The following is an 11146-nucleotide window of genomic DNA, read 5'->3' on the forward strand; positions in this document are numbered from 1 at the left end:
GGTGAGGTGAGCATTCATTTTTTATTTAATTGTCCGATAGAGGGGACGGAGAGGAGCCTGGCATGGGCCTCTACCTTGCTACGCTCCACATAGTGACATTTTTGCCAGTTATTAGCAGGAGTAGATTTCGACTATAGTTTACGCCAGGTGTAAATTATTATAAATTTGTTGTGCTGCTGTCACCTTGCCCCCTTTTGGGAAGCTTCCTTTTAGAAAACTGGCGTAGAAAGGTTAATACATTTCCCCATAAGCTTTAAAAATTACCATTATGTGTTTCTAAGAAGTGTTTTTCTGCACCAGAGAGGCATTAGTGTTTTTTTTGTTTTTGTATCTGAAATGTGTTCTACAATGCGCGTTTTGAAGTTTCTAATCGTGCGCCCTACAGATGTAGCCGGCTTTATCTTGACTTTCAATGCCTTAAAGAGGCTCTGTCACCACATTATAAGTGCACTATCTTCTACATAATGTGATTGGCGCTGTAATGTAGATTATAGCAGTGTTTTTTATTTAGAAAAACGATAATTTTTGACGGACCTATTTTAGCTTTATGCTAATGACTTTCTCAATGGACAACTGGGCGTGTTTTACTATATGACCAAGTGGGCGTTGTACAGAGGAGTGTATGACGCTGACCAATCAGTGACAAATCAGCGTCATACACTTCTCTCCATTCATTTACTCTGCAGATAGCGATATATCTATATCGCTATGTGCAGTCACATAAACATACTATAACGCTACTCATGTGTCATGACCATGAATATACATTACCTCCAGCCAGGATGTGATGTGTATTCATTCTCCAAACCACTTCTCTGCACGTCTCTGTGATTTACAGCACAGCACAGCGAGATCTCGCTGTGAATGACAGTTTACAGCGTAATCTCGCGAGACTACCCCTGCTATGCTTTAAAAACACAGAGACGCTACAGAAGTGGTCAGGAGAATGAATACACGTCACGTCCTGGCTGGAGGTAATGTATATTCATTGTCATGACACATGAGTAGCGTTATAGTGTGTTTATGTGACTGCAAATAGCGATATAGATACAGTATATCGCTATCTGCCGTGTAAATGAATGGAGAGAAGTGTATGACGCTGATTGGTCGCTGATTGGTCAGCGTCATACACTCCTCTTTACAACGCCCACTTGGCCATATAGTAAAACACGCCCAGTTGTCCATTGAGAAACTCATTAGCATAAAGCTAATAAAGGTCATAACTCCGTCAAAAATGATAATTTTTCTAATTAAAAAACACTGATGTAATCTACATTACAGCGCCGATCACATTATGTAGAAGATAGGGCACTTATAATGTGGTGACAGAGCCTCTTTAAATACACAGTGGCTGTGTTTTTTCAATGACTTTTTAACGACTTTTGTTGTGTGATATCACGCTTCAGCAAGTTATCATAAAGATGGCTACATCCGTACATACACGCGATCACATTGTTTGCATTTAATGGCATAAATTACATGATGCTTAGTACAATTTTTATAAACGCATCAATATCGTAAGTACTTTTGAAAAAATAAAAAACTTTTTGGGAAAGTCAAGTTTTGTTGTTAGCGACACTGTAGAAAAGACTTGTAACAACATGTAACTAAGAGATCTCATCCTCTAGGTGACCCAAGGGCTGCCTTTACCCACAATTTGTGTCAGGACTGGATCCGGATTTAACATGGGTTCATTTTTTCTGAATAATGTTTTGATATTTCTCCAAACTTTTGGCTCTATGCCGTTGAAGAAACTGGTAATTGATCTCTCGTGCTTCAGTATTTATTATTAAACAAGATGGATTATTGTGTCCTTTGTTTTGATGCCCTTCTTAACATCCATTGTTAACCCCTTCCCGACATTTGCCGTATAGGTACGTCATGGAAAGCATTGACTTCCCGCGTCTTGACGTACCTATACGCCGAATGTTTGGGACCGGCTCAGAAGCTGAGAAGCTGAGAAGCTCAGAAGCCTTCCATCACCGGATCTCAGCTGTATCTTACAGCTGACATCCGGCTGTAACGGCGGGGACCGAAATTAGCTTCGATCCCCGCCATTAACCCCTTAAGTGCAGCGCTCAAACGCGATCGCTGCACTTAAGGTGTTTGCAGCTCATCGGAACCCCAATAATTAAATTGCCGGGGTTCCGGTGGCTGCAATGGCAACCGGAGGCCTAATACTGGCCTCCCGGTCTGCCTAGCACCGAAGCCAGTCAAGATCTGCCCGGCGGCGGAGCCTGATAGGCTTCCGTAGCTGCTAGCAAGATGGCGCCGGGTCAGGAGCTGAGCCGGCGCCATCAGCGGTGGAAGTCAGCTGTACTGTACAGCTGACATCCACCTGTAACGGCAGGAACCGGAGCTAGCTCCGATCCCTGCCATTAACTCCTTCGATGCAGCAATCGAAACATTTGTAAAGCAATTTCTCCCGAGTACGGCAATACCCCATATGTGGTCATAAACGGCTGTTTGGGCACACGGCAAGGCTCAGAAAGGAAAGAGCGCCATTTGGAGTGCAGATTTTGCTGGATTGGTTTCTGGGCACCTGTGGGACCAAAACTGTGGATACCCCGCAGAAGTGACCACATTTTGGAAACTACGCCCTCAATGCATTTGCCTAGGGGTGTAGTAAGCATGTTAACCCTGCAGGTGTTTTGTAGAAATTAGTGTGCACTCGATGTTGCAGAGTGAAAATGGGATTTTTTTTCCATAGATATGCCAATATGTGGTGCCCAGCTTGTGCCACCATAACAAGACAGCTCTCTAATTATTATGCTGGGTTTCCTGGTTTTAGAAACACCCTTCATGTTGCCCTAATCTTTTGCCGAACATTCGACCAGGCTCAGGAGTGAAAGCGTACCATGCAAAATCGAGGCCTAATTTGGCGATTTATAAAGTATTGGATCACAATTGCAGAGGCTCAGATGTGAAATAATAAAAAGAAAGCCCTGAGAAGTGACCCCATTTGGAAACTGCACCCCTCAAGGCATCTATTAAGGGGTGTAGTGAGCATTTTCACCCACAGGTATTTTCCATAAATGATTGCGCTGCGGGTGGTGCAAAGTAAAAATTGATATTTTTCTCTAGAAATGCCATTTCAATGGCAAATATGTCATACCCAGCTTATGTCACTGGAGACACACACCCCAAAATTTTTTAAAAGGGTTCTCCCGGGTATGACGATGCCATATATGTGGAAGGAAACTGCTGTTTGGGCACACTGTAGGGTTCAGATGGGTGGGAGCGTCATTTGGCTTTTGGAGCGTGGAATTTGCTTGGTAATAGTTTTGTTTGGAGTGTTTCCGTTTATAACGTGGGGCATATGTGAGCTGGGCAGAGTACATCAGGGGCATAGTCAGGGGGTATAATAATGGGGTAAAAAAACAATAAAATAATCCATTTATGTGTGTTACGCTGTGAAGCAATCCTTTCTGCACAGGCCAGTGTCGCACTGATATATGGCGTCCTTTCTTATGCCCCTTTTGGTCCGCATATTTGCAGTTTGGGGAATTTTGCTGTGAAGTGTTGTCCTGGTATAATACGGGCACCCTCGCTTCCAGCAGATATGTTTGGGCCCTCCCCTTCCTGGTTCCCTAATTTTAGATCCTTGATAAATCGCCTCCTGAAACAGAGGAAATGTTCCCCTCGGGCACAACTGCATATTTTTTATTTCCTGACTTATTGGAGCCATAACTAATTTTATTTTTTCATAGACGTAGCGGTATGAGGGCTGTTTTTTTGCAGGACAAGCTGTAACGATTATTGTTACCATTTTCGGGTACATGCGACTTTTTGATCACCTTTCATCCTATTTTTTGGAAAGCCAGGTAAACAAAAAAACGCAATTCTGGCACAGCTTTTTTATTTATTTTTATACAGTGTTCACCATGCGTTATACATTACCAGTTAACTTTATTATGTGGATCCGTACGATTCTGGAAATACCTAATTTATAGAACTTTTTTATGTTTGACAACATTTTGCACATTAAAATTGCTTTTGTAAAAAGAATGTATTTTTTCTGTCGCCAAGTTGTGAGAACCATATCTTTCCAATTTTTTTGTCGACGGAGCTGTATGAGGGCTTGTTTTTTGTGAGACAAGCTATAGTTTTTATAGGTACCATTTTTGGATACGTGCAACGTTTTGATCACTTTTTATTCCAATATTTGTAGGGCAGAGTGACCAAAAAACAGAAACTCGGGTATAGTTTTTTACAGGTTTTTTTTACGCTGTTCACCGTGTGCAATAAATAATATAATATTTTGATACATCAGGTCGTTACGGTCGCGGCAATACCAAATACGTATGGTTTATTATTTTTTTTCAATAATAAAGGACTTGATAAGCAAAAAAGGGCGATAGTGTTTTATTTTATTACTTGAAACTTTTATTGTTTTCAAACTTCTATTTTTTTCATTTTTTTTCTAATACTTTGCACTACCTACGTAGTGCAATGTATTAGATCTGTCAGTTATTCACTGACAGCAAGCCGATTAGGCTTCGCCTCCCGGCGGGGCCTAATCGGCTTCCGTAATAGCAGAGCAGGAGGCCATTGTGTCTCCTGTTGCCATAGCAGCAGTCGCCAGTCCTGATTGCCTGTCAGGGCTGGTGATCTGCTAGTAACCACTACGATGCAGTAATCGCTTTCGATTGCTGCATCGAGGGGGATAATGGCAGGGATTGGAGCTAGCTCCGGTTCCTGCCATTAAAGGTGGATGCCATCTTTCCGGCGGCTACGGAAGCCGATCAGGCTCCGCCGCCGGGCGGATCTTGACCGTCTTCCGTATTAGGCAGACCGGGAGGCCAGTATTAGGCCTCCGGTTGCCATTGCAGCCACCGGAACCCCGGCAATTTCGGCAATTTCATTGCTGGGGTTCCGATGAGCTGCAAACACCTTAAGTGCAGCACTCGCGTTTGAGCGCTGCACTTAAGGGGTTAATGGCGGGGATCGAAGCTAATTTCGGTCCCCGCCATTACAGCCGGATGTCAGCTGTAAGATACAGCTGAGATCCGGGGATGATGGCACCGACTCAGCTTCTGGGCCGTTGCCAAACATTTGGCGTATGGATACGGCAATTTGCGGGAAGTCATAACTTTCCATGGCGTACCCATACGGCAAATGTCAGGAAGGGGTTAATGTAAGGATGTGTACACTTAATTGTGCAGCAACGCTTGTTGTCTCCATTCTATGTCAGTGTGGGAAGTAGATGTCCGGCCTTATGATTTTGTGATATGTGATAGACCCAGAATCCCAATCACCAAACCAAAGAATGCAAAATAAAGACACAAAACATTATAATTGGGTGTTAAATGGTCAAAACTTTTATTATATTATATGACCAAACTCAAAATGGCAAACCTCCGACTCACGAAGAGTCACCCTCCAGCACGCAGGAAAGGAAAAACCCCCTGTGGGGGAAACCTCTAGGGAAACCATGGCTGGAGGATTGCCCTTCCTCTGGGCTTAGAAGGTGCCAAAATAGAATTTGTAACAGAATTTGTAAGTTTTCTCAGATTTTCAAGGAAAGACAATACAATGAACGAACAACATAAAACACATAAATCGGCTGATCTGGTTGGCTAGGCGGGTGTCTCTCTTCCTGGGCACCCATTAAAATGAATGGGTGATCCACGGATGAGACGGGTCCTCCAGATGCCTCCTTGTAGCATCTGTCTCCGCTCCGGCCAATAGAAGGGGATCTCCTGCTGGAAACCCCCCTCTATTACAGACAACCCGTATGAAGAGGATGGCATCACTGTGATGAAGAAGTGGTCTTGGGTGTAGGGTTTCCCTGCTAGAATCTCCAAATTACATCAAGTCGGCATTGGTGGAGAAGTCAAGCTCAAGGTCCTCAGTCCCATCCAATATGGCGCTGAATGTGGCAGTAAAACCTTCTAATATGGAATCTTCTTTATGTCATAAACATTTGTGTTTATGACATCAGCACATTCATCATCATTACTACAGGAGTTTCTTACCACTGCCGCCTCATTCATTGTGACGTCACCCACAGTGGTCTGAAGTGTTAACCCTTTACTGACTGGCAGTGTACTTACCACAGTGGCCATAAAGCTGAATAGAACATATCAGCGGCCATAAAGGAAAAGGGATATTGCAGGGAGCATCTCCGCACAAGAACAATGCATGACAAAGGGTTGTCCAGGATAAGATAACTTGTCTGCTTTCTCCAAAAACCAGCACCACACCTGTCCATAGGTTGTGTGTGGTATTACAGCTCATTAATATTCACTTCAATGGAGAAAACCTGCAATACCAGATACAACCTGTGGATAGGTGTGGTGCTGTTTTTGAAAGAAAGCAGCCATATTTTTCTAACTCTGCACAGCCCCTGTTAGAAATAGTTCAAAAAAAGGGGGAGAGAAGAAATTAAAAAAAGGGAAAAAGAGGAACTCTGAGGTAAAAGAAATCAAACTAGACTGAAAGGAGTCTGCTGGAGGTGCCAGATGGAAAGACATGTTTCTGCCATGGGGACCAGATTAGTTGAAAAACTATGCAGTTCATCTTCGAATGCAGCGTCACAAAAACAAATTATTTTGTAAAAAAATTAAAAAGTGTTTTTATTGTGCAAAACTAGAAAAACTTTTACGTACATGTTGGTTCAGGAGTCCTGGGGGTCCTCCATGGGCTTTACCCATGGAGTGTTTGGAGACATGTTGGAGCTGTGGGATAATGGTAGGTACGCTTACTGACATCTGATGGGATTGTAGGCACATCGCACCATTTTGGTTGGCAATAAATGCTCTCTTTGAACATGCCCTCTCCGCTCCATTCTCTCCAGATCTATTTCTTTCCAGAAGAAGGTTCTCCTCCATTTATTCAGACTAGGTTGTGCCTAGACATTGGTAGTCTACAATTCCCCGGTACAAATCTAAATGTTTAGCCACATTCACTGATATTCAGAATCCAGCAACTCTGCCGATTGTTGAAGTAATCTCAGGCATTTTCTGAGTAGTTGACCGCTAACTCCCTCCACTCTGCTACCTCGCTGTAGTGCCCGACCATTCAATTTTTTTCTTCTCTCTCTGTAATTGTCGTCTGTCTATTGCTTGTTGTTTTAACCTTTCCCATTGATAAAAGTACAGATTTGGTAAAGACGACGCTTACATTGTTTCCTAATTGTCTTTTGGTGAGCTGCGTTTTTTTTTAACATTTTGTACTGCTTTATGGTTTTAATAAAGATTGAGCAGAGTTACTGCAGTTAAGCGGTGATAAATATTCTTCTACGTCCTGCTCCTGAGATGACCTCAGGGAGAACAGAAGCCTCCCATAAAGCAGAAGGAGACCGGGGTGGTGGACATTGTTAGGTAAAAGTTAAACAGACTTACCATCAGGGGTGCTCAGGGATATACCGCTAATCCCCAAGTCAAGACTAGCTAGGAGGTCAATGCTTCCTGAGCCCTGCTCACACCATATTCAGGAGCCCCCCAGCTTGACTGTGTCTGATTTGGGACAGGTAGTGGCTCAATTACTGGCTGGTGTTAGAGAGGCTTTGGTGCAGCGTGAGGTCCCACCACCTGTGGTCCCCGTTGCTCCTTCTCCTGTTGCGGCATGGTACGGTTCGGTATCTGGGGCTGCGGCGCTAGGTTCTAAAGTCACTGGGAGTGCTGGTGGGTCTGGCGCTCCTGTTGCGGTTCAACTGCATGGGGTTCGGTTAGCCAAATGTTTGTTTTGAGAGCTCCCTTAAGACGGAGATTAGAGATCGTATTTGGCGTGATGAATATGTTGAGATTTTCTCTCTTTTGCCGTTAGAGAAATTAAATTTGAATAGAGGAATGTCTGACGAGAGTAAGGCTGGATTCACACGAGCACATTACGTCCGTAATGCACGGAACGTATTTCACACTGCTGGGAGCCAAAATAAGTGTCAGACAATATTAGCACCATACAATACAATACAATACTGCTGTAGTACAGCGCCCTAATAATACAGTGTACTTAACAATAAATGAAATTTACTACATATTTCAAGGAGTTTTCCAGGAACATTTAAATGGGTTTATATGGCCACAAAACATTTAAAAAAAAAAACCTTTACAATATACTGATGTTCTCCATTCCAGGCTGTATCACGTGCTTGTATTGTCAGGTCAGTTTGATCGCTGTTGTATCTGATCCCATCAGAGGAAAGCAGGAAAAACCTTCCCATATCTCTCCCTTATGGAAAAGTTTTCCCTTCATTCCACTAATGGGAACCATATAAAAAATACACAATGCTCACATTGCCTAATACGACAGAAACATACAGGAGAAAATAAGAAAACAGTGTCTAAGCTTTACAATATAGTACTGGGGGGGATTGTGTACAAAAAGGAAAAATAAGTTGTACGGCCACCAAGACGAGCTGGAGATCCTTCAGCTTCAATTAGAGTCTGTTCACATGTTGATTTTCACCACATTTTATTAAATTGGCATTAGAATTTTAGTGATCTGAATAGTAATCTGAAAATTGTTAACTGTTTTCCTGCCATTTTTTTTTCACTTTTCAAAGGTTTAATTTATAATTTTGCACAAAAAAAAAAACGGACAAAAAAACTACAAAGCATGAAAAGCAAATAATAACACATTGAATTCTATTTAACCAACAAACCCAACCAGTCACACAGAGAAGCGTCCATTTCCTCATCTAAGGCTTCATTCACATCTGCATCAGGACTCTGTTCATGGGTTCCGTCGAACCTTTCCGTCAGAGGAACCCATGAACGGAATCCAAACTGAAACAAACAGAAACCATAGGTTTCCGTTTGCATCACCATGGATTTCAATGGTGACGGATCCGGTGCAAATGGTTTCCGTTTATCACCGTTGTGTGAGGGTTCCATCGTTTTGACAGAATGAATAGCACAGTCGACTATGGTATTTATTCCGTCAAAATAACAGAACCCTTACACAACGGTGACAAATGGAAACCATTTGCACCGAATCCGTCACCATTAAAATCAATGGTGATGCAAACGGAAACCTATGGTTTCAGTTTGGAGTCCGTTCATGGGTTCCCCTGGCGAAAAGGTCCGACGGAACCCATGAACGGAGTCCCAACGCCGATGTGAACGAAGCCTTAGTTATAAGGATAGATAATGATTTCCTTCACATTTGAGCTACATGTTACGTAGCCGTTCCTTTCAGCTTAACCCATCGGGACCAAATCTTTTCTAATTTGTAGGGACATTTCCTACTCATATATAAAATGTTATACAGGAGGACATATTTATTGACAAGTTGTAACTAATGAGAAAGGGCAGGGGGGAAGTGTCTGTGGATTTCCAGGTCATATTTCCCTGTGTTTTTTAAATGTTGTAAGAATCCTCGAAGGAAACACCACGTTTGTTACATATCGTATAATATGTCCCTGAAAAAATCTGAGAGCTCAAAATATGCATGAAAAGATTTAGGCCTCGGTCACACAGTGCAGAACATGCACTTCTATTAAATACAGGATTGCTGCCAACATGTTGCCAACTGCAATTTCGCCATAGCAGTTTCTTCTGGGGCCAGTGTGAGGAATGGGGGGAACCACTTTGTCCATTTTGCTGCAGGTGGAGAGAGACTTTTTCTGTTATTTGCCCCTTGTCCTGAGCTCAGGAGGTTCTTAATTCAAATGAGACAAGCAGCCGATCAAACTGAGAAACCAGTGAACCAGTACAAACCAGTGTAGAAGTGTCTGAAAATAATCCTCTCCACTGTCACCTTCAGACTGTCCGACCACAATGGTGAGGATATGCGTAGCAGCAGCCGCAGGTGGGCATGGATTATAAACTTATAGTTGATGATACTTTTGATTGTTGTGTTTTTATTTACAAGTTGAGCACCAAGCGCGTCACCTATGTAAACATGTATGCCACCTATGTAAACGTGTATGTGTATATCATTTCAGTGCTTTGCTGCCATCTAGTGAACAAACTGCATAAATAGTTTGTGTAGTGCTGTTGTGTTATGTGTGCAGGACCTGTGATCACATGACCAGAGAGGCAAATTCTCAAATTCGTGCAGGTGCTGCACAGCTACTCAAGTAGGGGAGAAGCTGAATCTTTATTTAACAGGAGTTTAGCACCATATTTAAATATGCAATATTTAAAAAACAAATCGACATAAAAGTCATCAAACTGCATATTATGAGAGGAAAATGACTGTTATGCTATGTCGTTGATATATACATTGTGTATTAAGTGTTATTCCACTTAAGTAAACATATAACAGATCATTCCTCCAATTAAGACCCTTCGGGAATCTTGTATGAAGCTGCAGATCGAAGGAAACACCTCCCTATTCAGGAAGTGTCTTCTCCAATATCCACCCGTCTTTGGTTTCTTCACTACTTCAAGGCCATAAAAACATTGGGGGGAATTTATTAAGATGGCATTTCGTATGCCAGTCTTAATATAAAGAAAGTTGGAGTAAGATGCAATACATTTATTAAATGTGTCACATCTTTCGGCCGTTCTTGCGCCACAATCGTTATGTAGCGACCGCGGCCATGCTCCATCTATTCCCCCTACCCATCGGACAAAATGTAAAATAAAAAATAAGTATAATCTTTTTTCCGCTTCTCTTCTTCCCCCTTGATCCCCTAAGGCTCCCTGCTGCCCATACAATGCACTGACACCGAGCAGCGTCAGGTACTTTATATGCGACACAGCACTCAACGTCATCAGTGCATTGTTTGAGCCGCAGGCTGCGGAGAGAACATGAGGGGACCAGAAGAGGAGTGGTGAGGTGAGCGTTCATTTTTTATTTAATTGTCCGATAGAGGGGACGGAGAGGAGCCTGGCATGGGCCTCTACCTTGCTACGCTCCACATAGTGACATTTTTGCCAGTTATTAGCAGGAGTAGATTTCGACTATAGTTTACGCCAGGTGTAAATTATTATAAATTTGTTGTGCTGCTGTCACCTTGCCCCCTTTTGGGAAGCCCCCTTTTAGAAAACTGGCGTAGAAAGGTTAATACATTTCCCTATAAGCTTTAAAAATTACCATTATGTGTTTCTAAGAAGTGTTTTCTGCACCAGAGAGGCATTAGTGTTTTTTTTGTTTTTGTATCTGAAATGTGTTCTACAATGCGCGTTTTGAAGTTTCTAATCGTGCGCCCTACAGATGTAGCCGGCTTTATCTTGACTTTCAATGCCTTAAA

Source organism: Rhinoderma darwinii, unplaced genomic scaffold, assembly GCF_050947455.1.
Source record: "Rhinoderma darwinii isolate aRhiDar2 unplaced genomic scaffold, aRhiDar2.hap1 Scaffold_131, whole genome shotgun sequence".
NCBI classification, from domain to species: domain Eukaryota; kingdom Metazoa; phylum Chordata; class Amphibia; order Anura; family Rhinodermatidae; genus Rhinoderma; species Rhinoderma darwinii.